Source organism: Sus scrofa, chromosome 9 (genome assembly GCF_054392235.1).
Source record: "Sus scrofa isolate SSC_HxYL_T2T_F1_AM1 chromosome 9, Sscrofa_HxYL_maternal_Yorkshire_Landrace_v2.0, whole genome shotgun sequence".
Lineage (NCBI taxonomy): Eukaryota > Metazoa > Chordata > Mammalia > Artiodactyla > Suidae > Sus > Sus scrofa.
Genome location: NC_139391.1, coordinates 129,387,945 through 129,411,199, shown reverse-complemented (window position 1 = coordinate 129,411,199; position 23,255 = coordinate 129,387,945). Strand labels below are relative to the sequence as shown.

At 47.2% G+C, this 23,255-nt stretch overlaps 1 protein-coding gene across 9 annotated transcripts in view; it reads left to right on the top strand.

Moving 5' to 3' along the window:
• Window positions 1-23,255, top strand: part of NMNAT2 (nicotinamide nucleotide adenylyltransferase 2) — a 200,319-nt gene that overhangs the window by 111,743 nt on the left and 65,321 nt on the right. The gene's annotated exons all lie outside the window — the stretch shown is intronic.

The following is a 23,255-nucleotide window of genomic DNA, read 5'->3' as shown; positions in this document are numbered from 1 at the left end:
TCTGGGATGTAATTGGAGCTCCAGCTACATGCTCATCAGTGGCTATATTCCATCTTCAAATAGCAGTGCTGTTGGGAGTTCGCTGGTGGTCTAGTGGTTAGGATTCAGCGCTTTCACTGCTGAGAACCAGGTTCAATCCTTGGTCTGGAAACTGGGATCCCACATTAACCCACTGCACGCTGAGGCCAAAAAAGAAAGAGAGAAAGAACAGTACTTTTGCAGTCATTCCTGTTTTCAGAAAAACGTGTGTATTTTTGGGGACTGTGCCCTTAGCATGCAGAAGTTCCCAAGCCAGGGATCAAAAGCCACTGCAGTGACAATGCCGGATACTTAACCTACTGTGCCACCAAAATATATTTTTTTTCGTAATTCCTATGACCATAGTACAGTACTAAATGCTTCAAAGACATAAAGATAATAATAACAACAAACATCGTCAGAACAAATTTCCCAAGCATTTTCCGTATAATAATTTATTTGACTAATTTAATCCTCTCAACAGTTCCATGAGTGAGGTTCCACTGTTATCATCCCCATTTTGCAGAGTATGAACAGAAGTTTGTGCTGTGCAGTAGGAATAGGACACACAGCGAAAGTGATAAAATGCCAGAGAAGGTGCAAAGGTGGTGCTGTAGTAGTTTGACATCAGGAAAGGTCACTTCCAACCCAGAAGGTGAAGGAAGGCTTTTCATGGGACGTGGTATCTGAGCTTGGTCTTAAAGGGTAGGGAGAGTTTCTATATGTTTGGCTCTTGGCTTTGTCATAGGAAGAAAGAGGGCAAGAAGGGACTATCATGGGATAAGTGGGGTTGCGGGGCTATGCACGCAGGGCAGTAAGCAGAAACACAGAGGTCGTAGATCATTGAGTGGGACAAGATGTTCGTTGGCTAGGGCACCGTGGGACAGAGAGAGGCTGGAAAAGTAGAGGAAGAGCAAGTCAAGGTACATCTGGAGTTTGGACTCAACTGTTGACCTTGGGAGCCTCTGAAGGTGAAGGTCAGAGCTGGCTGCAGAGTGCTTAGTCTGGTGGCAGGGGATGTGGTGGGATTGAAGGTTAAAAGCCTGGAGGGGATCACAGAGAGGCGCCGTTAATTGTCCAGGTGAGAGGCAAAGAGAACTGAGAGGTGGAATTGGGACTGGAAATCAGGGGATGGGTGTGAGAGATTAGGAAGGAGTGGATGTGGGGGAGGAAGGAGTGGATGGGAAGAGTCAACGATGATTTCAAGGGCTTAGTAACTTGGCCAGGTGGGGGATTTTATTGATGGAAATAAATCAGCCAGGAGGAGGGGGAGGGGCTGGCTTGGGGGGAGCGGGGATGAGGTGGTGCGATGGCAGGCTAATGCTACATGACAGTGGACTGTCCAGGGGGAGAGTTCCATCACGTAGAATCGGGAGATGGGCCTCGGGAGGGAAGATGGGATTGGATGACAACTCTCACCTTCCTTCTCCTCCCCGGGGTTCTGAGCCAATGGAGAGCAGACCTGGAAGAGGTGGAGGGTGCCTCATGGCCCTGGGTCAGGGAGGAAGCCTGTGCTCAAACCTAAGCTTCATCATTACTAGCTGTGTGGTTGTGGGGGAGATGCTTTGCCCTTCTTAGCTTCAATTTCCACATCTAGAAAATAGGGTTTAAATGAGATAGCATAGAAAATGCCAAATACAGCACCTGCTACTTAGTGAGGGCTCTGAATATTCTCAGTATTTTATTCTGTATTGTCTGGAAGTGTTTCCAGAGCTGAATTATGTTTTCTCCTTATCTCAAAGGGAAGTCTGAGGGGACTGAAGGAATTCCATCTCCAGCCCTGCTAGAGTCCTTCAGGAACAGGGGGTGCCAGATAAAAGTAAGGTTTTATTTGATTAATGGTAGGTAGCAGTAGAATTGTATGGGAAATTAGATCCACTTCATTTTCATTAGGATGGGCATGGAGGTCAGAAGAGAATCACTTCTTAACCATGAGATCTGTCTTGATGTCAGGGTCACAGAAGCTCGCCCTTCCCACATCATGGGTTGCTCACCATTTGGGCAGCGGAGTCAGATGAGGCACTAGGACTGGGGCCTCGGCTGACATTTATTTACTGCTGCCCTAACCCAGTGGTTCTCAGTCTGGGCAATTTCCTTTTCCAGGGAATATTTGACTCTTGGTTGTGACCACTGGGGAAGGGGAACTACTGGCCCCTAGTGATAGAGGCTGGGGATGCCGTTAAACATCTTAGAATGCACAGCACAGGCCTCACAACGAAGACTGATCTGATCCGGAAGGTCGGTAGTGCTGAGGCTGGGAAAGCCTACAGTAATCCGGCATTCTTTAGTCATAAAGCACCTACCAAGTGCCTGCTCTAAGCTGCATGTTAGCTCCGCTACCCATTAACTGTGTGACTTTGGGCGAGTCCCTTGGCCTGTCAGAACCTCAGTTTCCTTGTTGATAAAATAAGGGCACGTCTTGCTTTAGCTCACAGCTTGTCATCAGGATCTAATGTGATGACACTTGGGGAGCCTTTGTGACCTCCAGCCTGCCCCAGGTAAAGATGCTACTCTAATAAGCACTACCCGCCCTCTGTATGAATTCATGTTGTTAGGTGGGGCTTCTGGGTCAAGACCATTTTCTTCTCCCACCATCAGGGCAGATCCTCCTTGGGCTCAGCTCCCTCAGCCCAGCTTGGCAGCCCCGGAGGACAAATGCCTCCCAGCATCCAGGGAGGGATGTTTATACCTAAGTTGAACAGGTATTTGGAAAGACTTCTCAGTCCAGCTGTTCACAAGCAGCAGCAAACCAGAGGAAACAGTGCCAGGATCCAAATGGCCATTGGCATCAGCCACTTTGGCTCCTGGGTGCCAATCAGCCATGTGTGTTTGAGGATGTGCCTTCAGCAGAAGCCGTGTGAGAGGCCAGGCTTGCTGGCGCAGCTGTTTGCTCTTCAGCACTCCCTGCAGGGAGGCGGCTCCGTGGAAGGGAAAAGCCAGAAAGTCTGATTCTCTAAGCTGAGCCCCCTTGCAAGGCTGCCTGGCAGTGGATCCTAAGGAAGGTGATGGGACCCGACTCTCTGCTCACTGTAATGGTTCTGTCAGCCCGGCTGGCTCTGGTGATGTTCAGAGGCCCACTCTTCTTTTACATGTTTTTCTTGTGTTTACAGGATCCTAATTATTATAATTATTATTATTTTGGTGGGGCTGAATCTGCGGATTATGGAAGTTCCCAGATCAGGGATCGAACCCACACCATAGCAGTGACCCAAGTCACAGCAGTGACCACACTAGATCCTTAACCGCTAGGCCATCAGGAAGCTCCTACAGGGTCTTTTTTTTTTTTTTTTTTAATGGAAGTCCCTGCTGGGGGTGGAATTGGAGCTGCAGCTGCCGGCCTACACCATAGTCACAGCAACACCAGATCTGAGCCACATCTGCAACCTACGCTGCAGCTTGTGGCAACGATGGATGCTTAACCCACTAAGTGAGGCCAGGGATCAAACCCTGCATCCTAACGGAGACTATGTTGGGTTCCTAATCCACCAAGCCACAACGGGAACTCCTGGGGGTCCTCATTTTTAATGGTAACAATAGCCTCACCTCCCAGGATGTGCCTATGTGTTCAGGCATTAATGAATGCTTCCAACCCCTCCCTGAAGCAGGCATGCCCCCTTCCAGGCCTCTCCCTGGGACCCCTAGAAGACAGAGATGCAGATGCTCCCTCAAAAGGAGCTTCATTTTACTGAATGATGAACATGATACCTCCCAGGTGCCAGAGAACTTATCAAAAATACCTTGTGTGACAACTGAGAGAATCCATGTCCAGAGCTTAGAACAGGGCACAGCACATAGTAAGGGTTCAGTTGACATTGACCATCATCGTTACCTGCCTCAGCTCCTAAAAGGTATTGTTATCATCCCGACTTTAAGCAGGAGCTCAGAGAAGGTGAACCTCTTGCCCAGGGACCTTCAGCTTGTGGGTGATGACCTCAGGATTTGAATCCAGGATGCCTCTGAGCTGGGCTTCCTCCCACGGAGGAGCTGTTAACCTAAACCTCTAAAAAAGACTGAAAGCATCCAAGCAGGGCTCTCCGAGCACTTACTCAGGACATCAGTCCCTGAGGCTTTAAACCTGTGATCTCAAGAACCGGAGCTGCTGCGCCTGCCATGATGTGGGGCCCTTGTGAAGGGGCCGCAGGGGTTGGGGGTGGGGTCGGGGGCAACAGGCAGGACCTTTCCAACCCAGTGAACCATGAGGTGGAGGCATTTGGTCCTGATCCCAGCAGACATTTCTTTTTCCCAGTCCTGCCCTCCCTACCCCATTCCACCCCAGCTCTCCTGAGACAGGGCTGGGCAGCCTCCAGAAGGTTGCCTGGCCAGATACCCTGACCTGAGACAGTTCCTACTTGCTTCTTGCTCCCTCCGCAGCCCACGCTGTCTCACGGTAGCAGCCAACCACCGCTCCTCCTCCTCTGCTCCCTGAAGCCAGACGCTACTCCCTAAGCCACGAGGTAAATAACCGGCTGCCCCCCAGGTCAGCTGAGAGGCTGGGGGCTGTTTGCAGACTGATGGAGTGCACTCAGGAGACCTGACTGCTAGTTGTAGTTGTTTTCCACTTGCCAGTCTGGGCAGTAGTAATAACAGGTGTTAATACAGTGTTGGCAAAGCAGCTTCTCAAACCTTGTTGTCTTTGATTCTCATATGACCATGTGAACAATCAGAACAAATTCTCTTCTTCTCCGTTTTACAGAAAAGAACTTGAGGTTCAGTTAAGCATTTGATCAAGATGGTACTTTTAACAAGTTAAAACCAGGACACGAGACCAAGATTTCTTAATAGAAATTTCAGTGCTGTTTTCACATTGTCATTTCTTTCTCCCTCCCTGCCTCCCCCCGCCCCCGCTCTTCCCTACACACACACACACACACACACACACGATGAATCTCAATTTTTTTCTTATATAAAGTGAGGGTGCTTGGAATAAATGATCTCTGAGGACCCCTCTAACTCTCAAAATTGAGTGTCTTTCAGTTTTCTGATGAATGCTTATTCATCTGAAAAACTCAGAGTTGTTATACCTGTATCAGACTTAGGATCTGTTCCCACGCTTTTATCTGTATCCTGTAAAATTTCCATTTTTATAGCTCATAGAATACACTTTCTTCAAGGAGAGAACCTAGTTGAAATCAATAAGAGAACTACCAGTTTATTCCTTAGACTTTGAGAGCAAATAAAGAAACAGCCCCTGCAGTGTGCACACCTTCCAGCAGCCCCATTTCTTGGGCATTAAACCTCTGAGCACAGCCGGCCTCACTCTCCATAAAGAAGCTGGTTTGTGACACCTTCTAGCATCACTCATGAAGCAGTTAGATCTTTGGAGAATGGCAGTAATAGTGCAAATGGATAGAGAATATTGATGGCTCAAGGTATCTAAGTGATTAAGAATTTAAAAATGGAGCAGGAAATGATTGTTGCCAACAGAGCGAAGCTTCAGCTGAGTCCTTGGTCTATTGTTCTTAAAGGGATCATTATAATAGCCCACAAACTGATGGCAGTTCTCAATTACAGATGCTTCTCAAACATATGATGTTTTTTTTTTTTTTTTTTTTTTTTTTTGCCACAGAGAGAAGGTGGTTAAGTTTATTGGTATTAAGAAAACCCAGATCCAGGACCTTATATTTATTTTTTATTTTTTGCTGTTTTTTATTTATTTTTAATTTTTTTTTTTAATTTTAAGTTATTTCCCCAGGACAGTTTTTTTTCTACTGTACAGCATGGTGACCCCGTTACAGATACATGTACACATTCTGTTTTCGCACATTATCATGCTCCATCATAAGTGACTAGACATAGTTCCCAGTGCTACACAGCAGGATCTCATTGCTAATCCATTCCAAAGGCGATAGTTTGTATCTATCAACCCCAAGCTCCCCAACCACCCCACTCCCTCCCCCTCCCCCTTGGCAACCACGAGTCTACTCTGCATGTCCATGATTTTCTTTTCTGTGGAAAGGTTCCTTTGTGCCTTATATTAGATTCCAGATATAAGTGATATCATAGGGTATTTTTCTTTCTCTTTCTGACTTACATCACTCAGTATGAGAATCTCTAGTTCCATCCATGTTGCTGCAAATGGCATTTTTTGTTCTTTTTTATGGCTGAGTAGTATTCCATTGTGTATATATACTGCAGATCTTCTTCTTCTTCTTCTTCTTTTTTTTTTTTTGGTCTTTTTTGCCATTTCTTGGGCCACTCCCATGGCATATGGAGGTTCCCAGGCTAGGGGTCGAATCTGAGCTGTAGCCGCCGGCCTACACCAGAGCCACAGCAACGCAGGATTCGAGCCGCATCTGCGACCTACACCACAGCTCACGGCAATGCCAGATCCTTAACCCACTGAGCAAAGCCAGGGATCGAACCCACAACCTCAAGGTTCCTAGTCGGATTCATTAACCACTGCGCCATGATGGAAACTCCAAGATCTTCTTAATCCACTCATCTGCAGGACCTTATTTTTTTAGTAAACTACTTCACCTCTTTATGTCTCAGGTGTTTATTTATAAAATCTATATTGCATAATAACACTAAGTAAGTTAGCAAATAGTGCTGTGAGGATTTTAAAGTTAAAACAAGTAGTGTTTTCCCCTTATTTCCTTCCCTCCATTATCTCATTCTCTGTCTTTCATTGTGGAAGTCTTTTCCCCCATTCTTTTCATTTTTAACCACTGAGATAAAGTATACATAGGGACAAGTAAGAATGCAATTCAGTGAATTTTGATAAATAGATGCACCTGTGTAACCAACTTCACAAGTAAGATATCATTTCCATCTCCCCCAAAACTTTCCTCATGCCACCTGCCAGGCAATCCTTATCCTCCATACCTAGCTATTGTTCTGATTTCTCTCATTAGAGAGTAGTTTTGCGTCCTTAAACATCACACAAATGGAATTATACTGCGTATAATACTTCACATTTGGCTTTCTTTGCTCAACACAATGTTGTTGAGATTGCTCTGTGTTGTTATGAGGATAGTTTATCTTTTTTACTGCTGAGTAGTATTCCATTACAGGAATTTACCAGGATTTTTTTATGCAATCTGTTGATGGACGCTTGGGTTGTTTCTGGTTTGAGGCTACTGAACATTCCTATAGAAGTATTTTTGTGGACACATGTTTTCATTTCTCTTTGATAAGTACTTAAGAATAGAATTATTGAGTCACCTGATAAATGTTTGTTTAGCTTTATAAAGTCGTATCAGGAGTTCCCATTGTGGCACAGTGGAAACGAATCTGACTGGTATCGGTGAGGATGCGGATTCAATCCCTGGCCTCGCTCAGTGGGTCAGGGATCCGGCATTGCTGTGAGCTATGGTGTAGGTCATAGATGCAGCTCAGATCCCGTGTTGCTGTGGCTGTGGTGTAGGCCGGCAGCTGTAGCTCCGATTCAACCCCTAGCCTTGGAACTTCTATATGCTGTTGGTGCGGCCCTAAAAAGCAAAAATAAGACAGACAGGAAGGAAGGAAGGAAGGAAATGTCAAATCATTTTCCAAAGCGGCTGCCGTTTCACAATCCCACCAGCCATGTATGAAAGTTCAAGTTCTTCCACATGGACATCAATACGTGACATTGTTAGTCTTTTTACTTGTAGGTCTTCAAGTTGGAATAAAGTGATGTGAAATGTAACCAACAGGAAACTCAGTGAAGAGTGCAGGGACCTTTCTGTGCTCTCTTTGAAACTTCCAAGGAATTTATAATAATTTTCAAAATAAAAAGGTTTAGGAGTTCCTTTGTGGCTCTGCTGCTTAAGGATCTGGTGTTGTCACTGCTGTGGCTCTGGTTACAGCTGTGGGGCAGGTTCAATCCCAGGGACTTCTGCATGCCATGGATGTGGCCAAAAAAAAAAAAGATTTAAAAATACGTGTTATACAGAGTTCCCATTGTGACTCAGTATCCATGAAGATGAGGGCTCGATCCCTGGCCTTGCTCAGTGGGTTAAGGATCTGGTGTTGCCATGAGGTGCAGTCTAGGTTTCAGATCCTACATTGCCGTGGCTGTGGCGTAGACCAGCAGCTACAGCTCTGATTCGATCTCTAGCCTGGAAACTTCCATATACCGCACCTGCGGCCCTAAAAAAAAAAAAAAAAAAAAAAAAAGACTAAATAAACATCACCTTCTCCATGAGGTCTCCCCTGATCATCATGTTGAAATTTATATAATTCCTTTCTGCAGGTTCTCCCTAAGTCCCTTCCCTGCTATTTTTTTTCCTCCATATTACCTACAATAATCTGGCATACCATATATAATCTACTTTTTTTGGTTTGTTGTCTGTCTCTCTCACTGAAATGAAAGTTCCATGCGAGCAGGGACATTTAAATGCTTTCTGTATTAGTATTTTCGCTTTGTTTCTTGCACCTGGAATAGTGCCATGCCCATATAGGCACAATAAATATCTAATGAATGAATGATTATTTCCTTGTCATTGAATTTTCTTCTGATATCATGAAAGCAAGATCTTATGTTTCTCTGAGACTATTAGAGTATGTTTCCTTTTTTTCTATGTTCTGCATTTCCTCTCTTTCTCTGAGTTTCTCCCCTCCAACCTCCGTTTGTTTATTTTGATTTTCTGCTTTTATTATTGGATATTTTCGTCAAATGACTGGCGATCATGGTTTTACTCCAGTAACAATATAGTGCAGGTACTGGTTAAAAACCAACCAACTCAACTTTGCTGCAATGATTTCGGAAGCCATTAGAGTCTGTTGCCAGGCAATAAAGTTGGTAATAGAGAAAATCACATAAATTCAGGGAGTAATTTCTGACCAGGCTTTAGTTCTTCCCAGAAATGAGTTTCGGAAGAGTTCAGACACTTTTACTGTGAAAGTCTCTGCCTCTTGCTCTCCTTGTGAATCTCTTCATCTCCTAAGAATATCCCGTGTACAAAGGCTAGGCCAGCCTCTTATACTCAGAGATTATTTATCTAACAAATATTGATGAGGATGTGTAATGTGCCAGGCACTAGCTAGGTGGAACAATTAAAAGATAAACCTGGTCCTGACTCTGAGAACCTACAATCTAGTTGAAGAGCCGTGTATTAAAAAAAATAATGCAAGGACATAAACGGCAGTGCTTAGTGATACCTGCAAAAAGAGGTATGCACAAGTCAAGGTGGGAGCGCAAAGAAAAGGCCCTATCTATGCCACCCTGGAACCTCAGGAAGGCGTCCGGAGGAGTGGATGTGTTGTCCCTTCTGGGAAGTCATGTGTTTTTCTTAAGCTTCAGGAAGGCATCATATCGATGGGAGAAGTGTTCATCCGAAGGAGGCATAGCCAGGTGACCTGAGCAGAAACATCTTCAGGCTCAGCTGCCGCAAAAGCAGCCGTGGATCAGAAAAGGAGCTCCCCACCCCCAGCCACCTCACGACAGCGGGGTGCGGAGGCGATGGCCCTGTGGTGGTTCATTCATATTTTACATTCACGGTGAAGGGCTGCCCCTTCCCACCGGCATCCCCAGCCAGAGATGTCCGATTCCCAGGACCTGGAGAAGGATTAAGCAGAAGGGCGTAGAGTAGACTGAGACCGTGTGGTTTCCACCAGACCTTTCTATCCGGGCATCTGAGTGGATGGTGCTTCCATGAACAGAGGTGCGATCTAACGAGGAGGAAAGCTGTTTTGTGGGGAGTTGTTATTTTGGTTGTGGTTGTTCGGTCACTTTTCACAGAAGCCCAGTAAAATTAGAATAGTGGAGTGGTTGAGTGCACTGAATGAGAGTGCCTGGGAGGTTATATTTCGTGATTATTTTTACTCAGCATGGTGAGAAGTTGGGAGACATGTGATAACCTAACCCCAGACTGTTCTCTGCTTTCTTAATTCTCTCCACTTAAGACAATAGCATGTGACCTATTCCTGACCCTCTGACCAGAGCAGACAGGATGTGGGCTCAGAGTCACCACCCTAGGACACAGTGGAGCCCCTCCCAAACACCAGGGCTCAGCTGTCCGTGGGCGTCTGAGTTGGGACCAGAAGGAATGGGTGAGGTGTTCTTGTGCGCACCTCGGCTGCCCCACAGTACCTGTTCAGGAAGGCACAGACAGATTCTTGGGTGAATAAATTCAGTTGAATGTGGTTTGGGGCCTCAGTGGGCTTTCCTGGAAAGCACAGAATGTGTTGAAATGTAACAGGGAGCATCTCTGTTGATGGGGCTTTAAGGCCTGAGAGCTGCTGCCTGGGGTGGGAAAGTTGGAGCAGAAAAGGGTAGCTTGTGCCAACTGTGACTCAGAAAATCTTGAAGTGGGCTTGTGCCTGTGCAGTGGGGAATAGAGACAAACTCCTTTCCCTGGAGGAGGCTGTGTAGAAGGCCAAGGAAGGTCTCTTTGGATATTTGTTTTACCAAGCTGCCCAGGTGACTGTGGTGGGTGGGGATGGGATAGGCCAGGGACACATGACCTGCTGCCCTTCTAACACACCTCTTGGGGAGGCCCTGAGCCTTACACATCCCTGGAGATGGCATCATGTGTCAGCCAGGCACGATCTCTGTGGCACATACACAGTACATTTCTCTGGGTGTGGCTGGGAGAATCAGTGGAGAAAAATGGTCATATCTTCTGCTCAAGGAACCCTCCCCAGTGTCCTCTTCATCAGTGAGGAAAGGGCATCATGCACATTCCTTAAAGCCTCTGGACTTGTGTTCCTCCTTCCAGATTTCTTACTTGGAACAATTAGACTGAACTGTTGGGTTCTTGAGATAGCTGAGGAGAACATGTGTCTTACAGCTGGAAATGAGAGAACTAATGGCAGCATTGCAAAGCAGGAGAAGCAGCCTAAGTGTCCAATAGAGGACTGGGTAAAGAGGATGTACACATATACAATGGAATATTACTCAGCCATAAAGAAGAATGAAACATTTGCAGCAACATGGATGGACCCATCATACTAAGGGAAGTAAGACAGAGAAAGACAAATATAATATGATATCACCTATATGTGGGATCTAAAAAATAGTACAAATGAACTTATTTACAAAACAGAAACAGACTCACAGATATGGAAAACAAACATACTTACCAAAGTGGAAGGGGAGAGGGATAAATTAGGAATATGAGATTAACTGATGCACGCACCGTATAAAAAAATAGATAAACAGCAAGGATTTACTGCCTAGCATGGAAAACTGCATTCTGTATCTTATAATAAACTATAATGGAAAAAGAATTTAAAGGACTATATATATATATATATATATATATATATATATATATGTATGTATATGTATAACCAAATCACTTTGCTGTATACCCAAAACTAACACAATATTGTAAATCAACTATATTTCAATTTAAAAAAATAAGTCAGAAGAGGGAAGCACCAGGCCCAGGTCATCTGTGAAGGAAGCCAAGAGGGGGAGCTCCGCTGCCATGGCTCAGTGGAAATGAATCTGACTAGTTACCATGAGGACACAGGTTCGATCCCTGGCCTTGCTCATTGGGTTAGGGATCTGGCATTGCTGTGAGCTGTGGTGTAGTCACAGACATGGCTCAGATCTGAGTGTTGCTGTGGCTGTGGTGTAGGTTGGGAGCTGTAGCCCCAATTTGACCCCTAGCCTGGGAACCTCCATATGCTGCAGGTGCAGCCCTAAAAAGCAAAAAAAAAAAAGAAAGTAAGAAAGCAAGCAAGCCAGCAAGCAAGCAAACCAAGAGGGGCACCAAGTTTCAGGCTTACCTGGAAGTGGTTGGTTAAGTAGCTTACAGGAGTATTAGTTTCCTATCACTGCTATAATAAAATATCACAAACTCAGTGGCCTAAATCAATATAAATGTATTACCTTACAGTTCTGGAGGTCCGAAGTCTATTCAGCTTGGTGGGCTGCTTTCCCCTATAGAGTCTGGTGGGAATCTATTTCCTTGCCCACTCCATCTTCTAGAGACCATCACATCCTAGGCTTGTGGCTTCCCCGGCCTCCAGCCTCTGCTTTCCTCATCACATCTCCTTTTGACTCCAACACTCTTGCTTCCCTCTTATAAAAACCCACATGTTACATTGGGACTACCCAGATAATCCAGGATAGTCTCCCCATCTCAAGATCTTTAACTTAACTGCATCTGCACAATCCTTTTTACCATATCAGGTGACATATGTGCACAGGAATTAGGATATAAGCATTTTGGGGGGGCTGTTATTCTGCCTCCACAGTAGAGGCAACCTTCTCAACACATCTCCAGTTTGTGTCTTCTTTTGGCTTAAGGGCCTATCTTTGGGTCTATCTGGAAATGTTCAGTTAACACCCTTGATCAATATCTCTAAGGTTACACTACCCTGTGGTTCCCAACAGGTTGATGGCTGTTGCTGCTGCCAGTGAAACAAAGGAAATGTGCAGAGATTGGCCCAGAAACCATCGGGGAGGGTGGGGGAGGGCAGGGTGCCCAGACCTGGGTGAAGCTGGGAATTTTCCATGCTGAGTTTGGATCCCTGGAAGAATGGTCAGATCCAAGCACGCTGTGGAATTTCCTTCTGGTCCGGAATAATTTCAAAGTGATTCTGGGGTGGTCCTCGTGGGTTTCATTAGCATATTGTCGTTCAGACTCAAAGGCAGTCTTTTTGACATTGCAGAATCTCTTTTCCCCACCCTGGTGCAAGGCTGACTGATAACAGTGTCTGCTGGTATCTCACGTCTCTCCACGTGCTCGCACAGATCCCAAACCTCATTTTAAGTCCCGTCTCCATTGTCGTTGCCCTCAGTTTCCCCTCCCTTTGGTCTGGTCTACATGACTGAGTGCTTTAATTAATTCAGCATTTGGTGCTTTAAAAACTGAGTCTTAGTGATTTATATCACATCCTGCCTCTTGTAATTGAACTCAGCGTATCCTGGGTTATCACGTCCCCAGAAGACAGTCAGATAAGATAAAGTTGTCTGGGAAAAAAGACCTCAAGTTGGTGAGATCAGAAAACACAGAAAGGAGTAGGCTTAACTTGATGAATCTAGGCCCTGCATATAAATTCTAGAATAGCCTACAGGTCCTCTGTTTGTGGGAACATAAACAACGCTCTGATGGAAAGCTGGACCCGGGAGGCACAATGATGCTGTGACAGAGCTCTTATCCGAGGACACAGGTTCAGTCTGGAGGGTTACAAAGGGATGCAAAGGAGGGGTGGGGGGTGCTGCTGGCAAGAGGGTTGCCTGGGAGAGTGGAAGGCAAATTGCGTTCCCCTGGGCAGGGGCCCCGAATAGCAGCATGTGTGTGCCTCTCTCCGAAGGACTCAGGCCTGAGGGCCCCACAGGGAGAACATGGAGCCTTCCAGAAAGGAAGGCAATTCAAAAGGAAACCAGGTGGCTTTTCATCAGAGGAGAAAAGGAACCTTCCAGACTCCCGGTTTCCTTTGGCCCGCCTGCCCCTGCTCCCCTCTGCACTCAGCCCCTGGCTGTCTCCTCTCCTTTCCGCATCTATCCAGCAGGGTCCCCTGCCAGCGCCTCACCCTCCAGCTTCCTCTCTTCCCTCCAGCCCTCCTTCTCAAATCCCCAGCTGTGAGCTAACAGGCCTCTGCAGCCCCCTCCCCTGGTTTCCCCCAGCAGGTCTGTGACAGCAGCTGTGGCTGCGTCTGCTGCCTCTTCCATGCATGTGCTCAGTGCACCACTGCCCCCTCCCCAATTCCACCTGCCTCTCTCCTTTTGCTGGAATTTCTGGGAGGGGTTCAGGTTGGAAGGGACCCCAGCTGAGTCTCAGGGTGTGTCTCTGCCTGAAGGTCAAGGCTTGAATAAACCCGGGGAAGTGAGAGGAGGCAGAGAAGAAAGAAAGAAGAGGGGGAAGGGCCAGCCGCTGTGAAAGAAGGAAACCGAGAAGGTTCTTTCCACACTTCTGAGAGACTGAGTGAATGTCTGAATGAGATGTTAGGATGGCATAGACAAGGATTGGGAGCTCTGAGTCCCTAGGAGGTGAAAACCCACCTCTGCATGTTTTTCTCTCGCCTCTGCGAAGACCTAAATGGGAGAGAAACTGCCAACTGGAATGGAATTCACCCACTGTTCCGGTTTGAATTAACCCTTAAAGATGCAAGCTGGCAAAAACCTCAAAACCCCATCTGCTTTTAGGTTAATTAAGAAACACCACCCAGGGAGTTCCCGTCGTGGCACAGTGGTTAACGAATCCGACTAGGAACCATGAGGTTTCGGGTTCGGTCCCTGCCCTTGCTCAGTGGGTTAACGATCCGGCGTTGCCGTGAGCTGTGGTGTAGGTTGCAGACGCGGCTCGGATCCAGCGTTGCTGTGGCTCTGGCGTAGGCCGGTGGCCACAGCTCCGATTCGACCCCTAGCCTGGGAATCTCCATATGCCACGGGAGCGGCCCAAAGATATAGCAAAAAACAAAGACAAAAAAAAAAAAGAAACACCACCCAGACTTCTGGAAGCTCTCACAGCCTCCTCAGCAGGAGCCTCTGAAACCCTCTCCTCCACCAGGCCCAGCTTTGGGAGCTGGAGATAAGTGGCCATTCAGCATGTGGCCCCACTGCCACCAACAGTGTTCTCAGGGCTACCACTGGCTAAGACGCACTTAGAAAGGCCGTGGAGCTTTCCAGGAAGGAGTGTGGGTGCAGAAGCGCTAGGCGTCGTGTTGAGGTTCCCTGAGCAGCGGCACCCTCCTCCCTCCCTTTCTCAGGTCTGCCCCGGCTGCCTTTGTAACGCAGCCCACGCCTGAGGCTGAGGGACCCTGTCCACTCGATGTCCCAGGATGATTCTACCCCCAGACTCCTCCTCAGACCCCAGGGCTTCAGAGGCTGCTTAATTTTATTTAGCAAACATAGAGTATGCTATGTGCCAGGCACTGTTCGAAATGCGTTGTTCACATTAACTAAAATAATGCAATCCTATGCAAGAGATATTGTTTTTATCTCCATTTACAGCTATGGCAATTAAGCATGGAGCTGTTGAGTAGCTGGCCTGAGCCCATGCAGCTGGGGAGTGGTGGACCTGGGGCTTGAACCTGGGCACTCTGGTGCTTTTTTATTTCTGGCTGCACCTGTGGCCAGGGAACGAATCCATGCCACAGCGCAGTGTAAGCTGCTGCAATGACAGCACTGCTTTCTTAATATACTGCTCCACAAAACAACTCCTCCAGCTCCATACTCTTTCTTTTTTTTTTTTTTTTTTTTTTTTTTTTGCAGCATATGGAGGTTCCCAGGCTTGGGGGTCGAATTGGAGTTACAGCTGCTGGCCTATGCCGCAGCCACAGCAACACGGGATCTGAGCCGTGTCTGTGACCTACACCACAGTCGGCTCAAGGTAACGCCGGATCCCCCATCCACTGAGCGAGGCCAGAGGTCGAACCCACACCCTCACGGATACTAGTTGGATTTGTTTCCACTCCTCCAGTTCCATGCTCTTAATCACCTGGCATGCTGCATCTCATGATGGCTCCCTTTGTGTCCCTGCTGGATGCCCAGCCTCCCTGCTGTGATGGGAAGAGGAGTAGTGATAGAGGGGTAGAGTCCAGCACCAGAGGCCAGTGAACCTGGGTCAGGTCTGGACAGGTGACCCTGTGCAGCTCACTCAAGCTCTCAGCGCCCCACTTCTACGTCTTGCAGAGGAGGGAGTGGGTTAGATGGCTGGCACATCACTCTACCATTGGATGTTTGCAGGGCCTCCATAGAGTGCTCAGCTATGCTTGGGCCAAGCATCCCTGCTTCCACCTGGACCTCACCTGGGGGATGACCAGAGGAAGATGGAGGCAGGGAGGAAAGTGAACACACTCAGCAAAAAGGCAGTGGGTGGGCAGCCTCCTTTGGAAAAGTGGACAGCTTAATGTGGCTGTGACTGTGTCCCTCCATGAGGGCGACAGTAAGAGCTGGGATCACGTTCTTCCCAGGGAGATCCACTTATGCCTGTGATCCACGCTGGTCCCCCCGTTTTGATTGTGGTTGTCGTCCCATGGCAGAGTCCCACAGGAAACTGCCACACGCTGCTCCCGACCAGCTGAAGACAAACCCCAGTGGGTCTCCTCCTATATAAGGGATAACAGGTAAATTTCAGCTACTCCTTTTTGTTTTTGTTTTTTGGGTTTTTTTGCTTTTTCAGGCCTCACCTGCAGCATACGGAAGTTCCCAGGGTAGGGGTCAAATCAGAGCTGAATCTCCCGGCCTGCGCCACAGCCACAGCAACGTAGGATCTGAGCCGTGTCTATGATCTAAACCACAGCTCATGCCAACACCAATCCTTAATCAATTGAGCAAGGCCAGGGACTGAACCCACGTCCTCATGGATGCTAGTCAGGTTCGTTTCTGCTGAGCCGCAATAGGAACTCCTCAGCTACTCTTTAATGACTTGGAGACATATACACTTTAATTAGATATAAATGGACCATTTTACCTAATTAAGAGTTAGGATCAGGGGAGTTCCTGTCCTGACTCAGTGGTTAACGAACCTACTGGTATCCATGAGGATGCGGGTTTGATCCCTGGCCTTGCTCAGTGGGTTAAGGATCCAGTGTTGCTGTGAGCTGTGGTGGAGGTTGCAGATGTGGCTTGGATCCTGTGTTGCTGTGGTTGTGGTGTAGGCCGGTGGCTACAGCTCCAATTCACCCCCTAGCCTGGGAACCTTCATTTGTCACGGGTGTGGCCCTAAAAAGACCAAAAAAAAAAAAAAAAAGAGTCAGGATCAGAGAGTTTAAAATTGAAGTGTCCTGTTTTCTCAACGTTAAGCTGCATGCTTTTCATGCTGAACACTTTTGCAATTAGAATAAGGCATACAAGCAACAATATTTATTTTAATGTAGGGTTTCTCCCCCAACACGTACACATAAAGACACACCAACAAACATTATTCAAATTGGTGGTACACGTTAGAATTAAATATAATAGCATTATTGTTGCTTTCGTCTATGTTGGTGGTGGGGAGAGAAAAGATTTTAGGAAAAAGGGACTTTCTGAGTAATCATGAAGCCCTGTGGGCAGGAATGGTTCTCAGGGAGGCTGGAGACCCAAATCCGGAATGCTGTGGGGGACCCTTAAGTATTTTTATCTCTCATCTTTACCTCCTTTCGTGTCTGATTCATTGTTCCTTCTTTCTGCTGACTTGCCACCTCTACATCTCAAGCGTCACAGAATGGCCAACCATGGCATCAGAGAAGGACCAAATCTCCTTATCCAGTGTTTTTCTGTCTCTCCTCTAAAGCTAATATCAGGGGAAAGATTCCTATTGGCCCGTCTAGCCCAGTCAATTGCAAATGGATTTGGAGAGTAGGGTCACATTTTATTAGATGGCAGCCAACTTCCTGTCACTGAGGGTCAGCAGAGGGAGACAGTGTAAATTGAGCAGATTTTCCATAAAGTCTCCCGCAGGAGGCAGACTTTTCCTGCTGCAGAAGAGCATTCCAGTGGTACTAAGTATTGGGGTTGGGAAGGCCAGTAGGCACGGCCCCCAGGGACAAGTCACCTAGACCAGGTCTGGGAGGGTTGCTAGCTCGGAAAGCAGACCTGTGCTCGGACCAGCAGTGGCCATGCTGGCTCTCCATGGGGCTTCCAGGGCTTCACACTCATCTCCATCTTTCTCAGAAAGGGCTAGGGACAGAGAGCCACTGCCCAAGAACATTGGGGCAGTGGCAGGGAGGCAGAGATGGTGAATCCAGAAAGGCTCATTAACCTTCAGAGCAACACCTAAAATCTTAGCCTTGGATTATGTCCAAAGAAAGCCCAGCCCCTCCGCTGTCTCTGGAGGTAAGAAGGGGTGGTGCAGTAGATGGGGAGGAAACCAGGAAGCCAGGGTCCCGGCCCGTGGTGTCCGGCCCCTCACCTTTTATCCGGGATCTGCCAGCTCAGCCTGCCGTGGCTAGAGTCCAGCTGCAGAGCTCTGTGGTCTTCGGTTCTGGGACCAGGTGATGAACACCTCACATGACACCTTCCTCTCACCTTTCTGGCCCTGAGCCCTCCTTTCTGGCCCTGAGCCCTGGCTGCAAGCAACCTCTCTGCCCACTCTGGGAGCTGTGGGGGCAGCTGACATCTGATAAGCCACCGGCCTAGAGATTTGGCAGTAAAGCTGCTCGCTGTGTTGGAGAGGATGTCAAGTGAGAAAGGGTAATGCTCGGTGCCAGCTCCTCTGAAACTCAGGAGAGCCAGGGAGCAGACGGCAGGGAGGAGCAGGGAGCCTCCCTGGGCCAAAGAAGAAAAACAGCAGCCAAAAGAGCTATTTTTATTCCCCATTCTTCAGTCACCACTCTCAAGAGATCTGCCCTCATGACTCACAAATGTCCTTGTGCACCGAGAAATCACCTGGTTTTTAGGTACAGAGAGTTCTCTGCTGCCGAATAAACATCTGTTCTCTTCCTCAGCCACTCACCCTAATGACTCTGAGAAAGACTAGTCTCTGTGCCATGTACACATTTTCACATGGGAAGAGCTGTTGGAAACCTGTTGGAAAGCTGTAGGAGCCACTGATAGACATAAACTGTCACCCAACATGAAGGATTGCCTAGAAATATGGTTTATTAGGTTGGCTGAATTGGTAATCCTTGTGCCAATACATCTCCATAATTTGCATGTGAACTGAGCTTCTCTCGCCAATTTCGGTCTCTGTTTTCCTATTATGGAAAGAAAAGAGTTATGAACACTGCTAGGAAATGGTAAACGGTGACAGTCATCCCACTGCTTTTACCCGTGTGCAGCATGATTGCACACTAATTCTGTCTTTCTCCTCTTGGTCCTTCCCCAGTCCTTTTCCATCCACCTGCTGTCCCAGCCCTTGCCTAAGCCTGAAGCCAAACCTTCAGCTAACCTGGTAACTCTTCCTCCGACGTGTATCTGGAGCCCGTCTTTCCCTTTCCATCTGTCTCCCTCATCCACTCCCACCTCATCCATTGCGGTATTGGTCTTATAGCTTCTCAGTCCTTTCTCCTCATAGCCCAGAGTGCTTTTCTGAAAACGTAAGTGAGATCATGTCCCTCCCTTTCTTAAAAATTGCATCAGTGACTTCATATTTCCCTTAGTATATGCCTCAAGGTAATATGTTGCCTGCCGAACCATTCTAGTGATACTGAACCTTTCAAGGTCTAGAAAACACTGAACTTTATCGTGTCCTAGAGTTTTTGCACTGCACTGCCATGCCTCCACTTGGCATGCTAAGCCTCTAAGTCTCTGATTTCCTCCTCATGTATGCCTCGAAGGAAAATTACTTTTTCCAACACATCTTCTCCGACAGCCATGTCTAAGTAGCTTTTCTCGCCTGTTTCCTGTGTGCCTGATTACTGCATTCTGTTCACGTCTTTTTTCTCAGTGTGCCTTTGTGTGTGTGTGTGTGTGTGTGTGTGTCTGTGTGTGTGTCTGTGTGTGTACTTCAAAATAAATACCTGTCTTGCCTGTCTCCCTCCTCCAGGTTGTAGGCTCTTTGAGGCAGGGACATGTCCCTTTGGTGCACCTCCGACCTTCAGCTCCCAGGCTGGGTACCCTGGATATAGTAGATGCTCAAGAAATTGCTATTCACTTCTTTTCTGAGCAACTGCTGCATATAAAGAACTGTACTATGTGTTGGGGAAATAATGAAATAAAGCAGACTGCCCACCTAGGGCCAATGGTCATAACACATGATTTAACTGTTATTTGATATGAGGGGAGAAAAGGTGACGGCTCTTCTAATACCCAAAACACATTGAAATTGCATTAAAAAGTGGTAACAACAGACATCTATTTGTTCCACTGGGGAAACAATCTGAGGTGAAATAAAATTTTATTTAAAGTAGTTCCAGCCCAGATGTAACACCTTGGGCCTATTAAGCCATTTTCTTTAGGGATTTCTGATGTCCTTTCCTCAAACTATCACAACTTTGAAGTAGTTTAAAGAAAACCTTAAAGATTTCCCTGAGTCTCTTAAAGAACATGACAGTTTTCATTTTTTCATGCAGATAAATGTGTGTCTCTCTCCAGAGTATTTATGAATTTTAGTCCCTTTATAAGTTGGTCATATTTGCATCTAATTGAAAGGGAGCAAATAAAATTACTTTGCTTACACTGAGGAAGAAATTGAATTTAGGATGAAACTGCCTGATTTGAAGGAAGGAACACTGACTAGTAGGAGTCAGCAAGCTCAGACACTGGGTGCAGTCCTACCACGAAGTAACTGGAGAATCAGGTCATGTCAATGGGCCTCAAGTTTCTCACTTGGAAGGTCAGGGTCCTGGACTCAGTTAGGTGTCCCCTCCCTGCCGTGGGTCAGGATACCTCTCCCTGGTTTCCGGCTTCAGGAACTTGGTCCTGGCTGGTGTCACTGATGTGGGGAGGGAACGGATGGTGGTGCGGATTTGGGGATGGACATGGAGAATCTAGTTTTGTGTGTAACAAGTTTGAGATGTTTGTGAGAGACAGTCCAGGGAGAAGTGTCAAGCAGATAATTAGATTTCTGAGATTAGATCTTCAAGGAGAGGTCTGCAAGGTGACAGAAGTTTGGGAGCTGTCGGCAGACAGATGGTGTTTAAATCGTGAGAATGGATGTTATGTAGTCTCAAGTGTTCAAATGGGACTTAGACGTCACTGTGCGGTCCTGAAAATTTCACCCCATGTTTTGAGTAAGAACAGTGTAGTCCCCAGATGGCGACTCTAGAGGCCCTGGGGAGCCAGGTGGTGGATCAGCGATGCCACGACGGCTGCTGTTTCTCCCTCCGCAGACTCTTACTCTGGTGGCATGTGGGAGCTCTCAGCTGGGGACAGTGCTTGGGACAGGCCCAGCTGGATGGAGTGGGTGGAGGAAGATCTTTCTGGATGAGAAGGCGCTGTCTGGCCCAGGTGGTTGCAATGGTTCCCTGAGGTTCAAGGCTGCAGGTGCAGCACAGGATATCAGAGCAGTAGAGGTCAAGGCCTGCTGTGCTCAGGTCTAAGGAGAACCTGGGACCACACACCTGAACATGTTCTTCCCCCCACAGTCTCTCAGGTAGATGATACCGTGATCCCTCATATCTGTCCTTTGTATAAACCCGGATAGATGTCATATTCAGAAAAGTCAACTCAACATTTACTTCTAATTTAAAAGGAATTCTGTCTTTATTATCAAGGATGTTAGAGGCAATTAAATAGGTGGTACCAGCAACATCAATTAAAATCTTACTTCTTTTGGAGTTCCTGTCATGGCGCAGCAGAAAACGAATCCAACTAGGACCATGAGGTTGCAGGTTGGATCCCTGGCCTACTCAGTGGGTTAAGGATCTGGCATTGCCGTGAGCTGTGGTGTAGGCTGCAGATTTGGCTCAGATCTGGTGTTGCTGTGGCTTTGGCGCAGGCAGGCGGCTATAGCTCTGATTGGACCCCTAGCCTAGGAATCTTCATATGCCACGAGTGCGGCCCTAAAAAGACAACAACAACAACAAAATCTTATTTCTTTTTCTATTCATATAGTTTACACACTAAAGCTGCTCCGACACCAGCATTCTCATACCTCACCCCTAAATAAACTCTCTTCTAGCCCAGCCCCCACCTCAGCCCTTTGGCCTCCCTCCTAAGAGGAAAGAATACATCATTTTTCAATGTGGAGAAAGAGATTTATGGAATTAGTTTAGGTTGAAATGAAAGGATTCTTTCTGGTGGGATGAAGGGATGGACATTTTTGTTTCATCACATCACAACTTATTGCTTATAGTTCAAACTATGCTTCCATGCTTTCATTTGAAATTTCCAACTACCCTGAAGGATAGTCACTCTTATTAACCCAATTTCATAGAGGAGGAAACTGAGGCTCAGATAGGAGGTGACTTGCCCAAAGCAACATAGCTTAAAAAAGGCAGAGAGAGGACTAGCACTGCCTGCCAGCCTGAAGGTGGCTGAGATGTGGGATGTACCCATGAAAGAAATGGACAGAGACCATTTCTCTCTCTCTCTCTCTCTCTCTCTCTCTCCTTTTTTCTTTTTAGGGCCACACTGGAGGCCTATGGATGTTTCCAGGCTAGGGGTCGAATCAGAACTATAGCTGCTGGCCTGTGCCACAGCCACAACAACGTGGGATCTGAGCCATGTCTGCGACCTACACCAGAGCTCATGGCGATGCCAGATCCTTAGCCCACTGAGCAAGGCCAGGGATCGAACCTGCATCCTCATGGATCCTAGTCAGGTTCATTACTGCTGAGCCACGTGGGAATTCCCCATTTTTCTCTCTTTGTTCCTCTCCTTTTTGTCCTCTGCTCACCAGTCTCCCCTCATTCCCTTTTAGCAGCAGAGGACAGGGGCAGTTCCACTGCCTGCGGAGGAAATTAGGTGAGGACCAAGGAGCTGGGATCTGTCTGGCTCCTTTCTGTTTCTTTATCTGTACTCAAATGAAGAGGTTAGAACTGATAGCTTCTGATTGAATTCTGTGGATGCTGGTGTGACCCACACAAAGCCTGCTGCCTCGTGACCCAATCCTGGTGGTGTCCTCAGAAAAACAACTGTCAGATAGACAAAACGCAATTCACAAGGAAACCTCAGTCTTTGCTAAAATCTCTCAAAGAACCCCAAGAGTGTATTCTGCTCAGAATAGAGCAACACTTAGAGAAAAATCTGTCTCACCATGTACATTTCAAATACAACTACCTCTCAAGTACCATCACCTTCTTCATACTCCTGAAAACTCTCCCTAAACCCAGACTGTCTTTCTTTTCCTCTCCCTCTCAGAATCTATGTATTTCTCTCCCATCCGTAACTCAGAGAGTTACTTTCCAGAGGAGATCAGTCTACTCAGTCTGGTTTGTCTCAATTTCCTCCTTTCCCTTTACTCCAGTTCGGCAGAGAGGACAGGGCTCTCCCAGGAGTCCCGTCTAGAGGCCGAAGAGAAGGGGAGAAGCTGTTAATAGAGATAGTAAATGATTTTCCTCTCACACTGCTACGTCCAGGAAAATGGGAATGAGAAGAAAAGAGCTCCTTCACATCACAGATGCTAAAAGACAGAGCAGACTGTGGAAAACGCCCTTCTGAGGTCTCTTTAGGGCACTCCATCCTCAGCCCCACAGCTGAGAGGTTCTCCGGTTGCTGCCTCTGGTTAAATGGGCCTTTCTACCAAGAGCTTCCCTGGACACTCATGGAGCAGTGGGAGGAAGGAAGGAAGGAAGGAAGGAAGAAGGAGAAAAAGGGAAGAAAGGATGGCCCTGTCACCATACCAGGTGGAAGCAGGAGGCAGCCCAGACCTTGTGGCACGGTGGCACTGCTGAGAGGGAAGGATTGCCCTGAGATGTTCTGGAAGAGTTTCCCATCCTCCTCTTGGTTCTCCTTCTCTCCTAAGAGAGCTGGCTCAACTTCAAGGAAATCAGGGTGGTCCCTGGATTTGCTCGACACCTGCATCTATCGTCTCATTTAAACTTTGGAAGCA